A 2,494-nucleotide genomic window follows, 5' to 3' on the forward strand; every position below is an offset into this window, starting at 1 on the left:
ACACACACACACACACACACACACACACACACACACACACACACACACACACAAACCAGCAGCAGCAGCAGCAGCAGCAGCAGCTCCGAATGTGGGTCAATGGGCCTTCTCTCCCCTAAGCGTGCGGAAACTGTTCCAAAGCCCCATCTGAAGCCCGTTCGCTTCCGCGCGGTAAAAACGCAGTTTACTGACCGCTACAGTCGTCCGTTTTAATCATTAGACACCTTTATTGCCGTTTTGGATATTTTAAAAAGCTTACCTTCCCGATTTTTCGGTTTATGCCTCCGTGTTTGGGTTTTTTGGAGGTTGGATCGGAGGGGGGGGGGGCTGGACTCCGGGTTGGAGAAAAACAGGAGGCCTACTGTCGTACAGTCATGCGCAATACAGGCGATAGGGCGCACTATTTGGCAAGTACAGTAGCGGTAGTACTGCAAAGCAGCAGCAACAAACAAACAGGATATTTATGGGAGGCTTGCAGATATTTGCGTGTGTGTGTCGTGGATTCTGTTTGAGACAATTTAATTTGCAACCGAAAGAACACAGCTCGTCATATTGGGAAAAATTATGTAGGCAACACGAGTCAGGCAATCATAAACGTATTATTATTGTAAAAGTAGCCTGTTTTAAATATTAACAAATAACTGTAGGATTCTGTTAATTGTTCCCATATATTGTGGATTTATATCAATTCAAATCAAATTTGCTCTGTCGGCTGATGATTAATGCATTCATAATAGTAATTATTTACTATTTACATAATAGTAATTATTTATTCAGCAATAACACACTTAAAACAGTCAATGATTAATTATAACCAATTATTGCAGGTTAATCTTTGTCATTCTCTCATTTCAAAAACACGTTTTTATTGTCCCACTGACTGCAATCTCTTCGTATGACAACGCGTCACCAACCGAAGACACATTTCTTCAGAGACACGCGGGGCTTTCGGTATGTGACGTTGGAACCCTGCCAGGCGGGTGCGGGCGGCGCAACAATCGATTCCATCGAGGAAGGGGGTTTCCCTCTCTCGGCCAATCACAGGCTCTGAAGCCGTGACGTAATAACTCTGAAAATGGTGTCCTCCTTTTCCCTTTCGAAGTTTTATTTGGCTGCCAGTCTGGCTCCGATTTACAGTATCATATAGAATGTATACAATGGATAAATTATAGCCTACTATTGTTTTGTTTACCGTTGTACAGCTATATCTGAGACAACGCAGTAGGTCTCAAATGCTGAGCTTTTCGTTTTTGCTTTACATGGTTCCTGACAAATAAACGTAATACATTCATAAAATGGTTATCAACAGGTTATCAACAGTGATAGAGGTATATAATTAAGCTATGATGAAAAACTCAGTACAGTACCACACAAAAACAAGAGATTTCCCCAACACAACACAAACCTATCGGTATTTCATAGCTTAAATATGGTTTCTTAAAGTATTATAGTATGGTCTAAACGCAGATCCTTCGGTGGGGTACGGGGTCGAGAAAAGTCAGTGTCGAATGATTAATTCTTTATTAAAGTATTAATTATACAATAGAAAAATACAACTTTATTTGATTTAATTAACAGTTAGCACACTTTAAACAGTCCCACTATCATCATCATCATCATCATCATCAGCATCATCAGCATCATCATCATCATCATCATCATAATCATCGTCGTCATACTGGTCACTGTTACTGGACCCCTCCTCCTGTTCAGACAGCTGTGTCATAGCGTCCATGCCCTCTTCATGTAGGGCCTCGTAGCTGTCAATCACAAAGGCTCCAGCGTAGGTTAACACCCACTTCAGCTCTGGAGGAGGAAGACGGAGGGCGGGTCCACGGTCAGATGAAGTGTGAATCTGTGTGTGTGTGTGTGTGTGCGTGCGTGTGTGTGTGTGTGTGTGCGTGCGTGTGTGTGAGGATGTGGCAAGACAATTCTGTGTGAAATCATCACTGTGTGTGTGTGTATGTGTGTGTGTGTGTGTGTGTATGCGTGCGCACTTCTGTGTGTGTGTGTGTATGTGTGTGAGTGTGTGCGTGCATGTCTGTGTGTGTGTGTGTGTGTGTCTGTGTGTGTGTGTGTGTGTGTGTGTGTGTGTGTGTATCACCTTCTTCCAACACATTCCTGCCCCCGCACTGCTTCTCGCCGATCAGCCTGCAGATGATGCGTCCCGTGTCGTAGATAAACATGGTGGGCAGGTGGCGCTCTGGGTAGTTCGGGACGCACAGACCCGCACGGATCTTCAGGAACTTGGTCTCTGGGAACTTGACAGCGAGGTTCAGGAGGTGGTGATTCAGGAGGGCGCACAGAGGCACTCTGATACCGTTTGGGGTGGGATGGGGTGGGGTTGGGGGGGGGCGGGGGAGGGAGGGAGGAGGGAGGGAGAGAGATACAGTATATGTATCAGGGAGGGAGGGAGAGAGATATATAGTATATGTATCAGGGAGGGGGGAGGGAGGGAGGGAGAGAGAGATACAGTATATGTATCAGGGAGGGA

General features: G+C 45.2%; 1 protein-coding gene across 2 annotated transcripts in view; it reads right to left on the bottom strand.

Annotated features, from left to right (window-relative positions):
- Nucleotides 1–345, bottom strand: part of clockb (clock circadian regulator b) — a 17,134-nt gene extending 16,789 nt beyond the window's left edge. For both annotated transcript variants that reach the window (XM_083693038.1, XM_083693036.1), the window contains exon 1: nt 260–345. The gene's annotated coding sequence lies outside the window, so the exon portion shown is untranslated. The remainder of the gene's footprint in view (nt 1–259) is intronic.
- Nucleotides 346–2,494: the final 2,149 nt, after the last annotated feature.

Source organism: Argentina silus (genome assembly GCF_951799395.1).
Source record: "Argentina silus genome assembly, chromosome: 21".
In the NCBI taxonomy this organism is placed as follows: domain Eukaryota; kingdom Metazoa; phylum Chordata; class Actinopteri; order Argentiniformes; family Argentinidae; genus Argentina; species Argentina silus.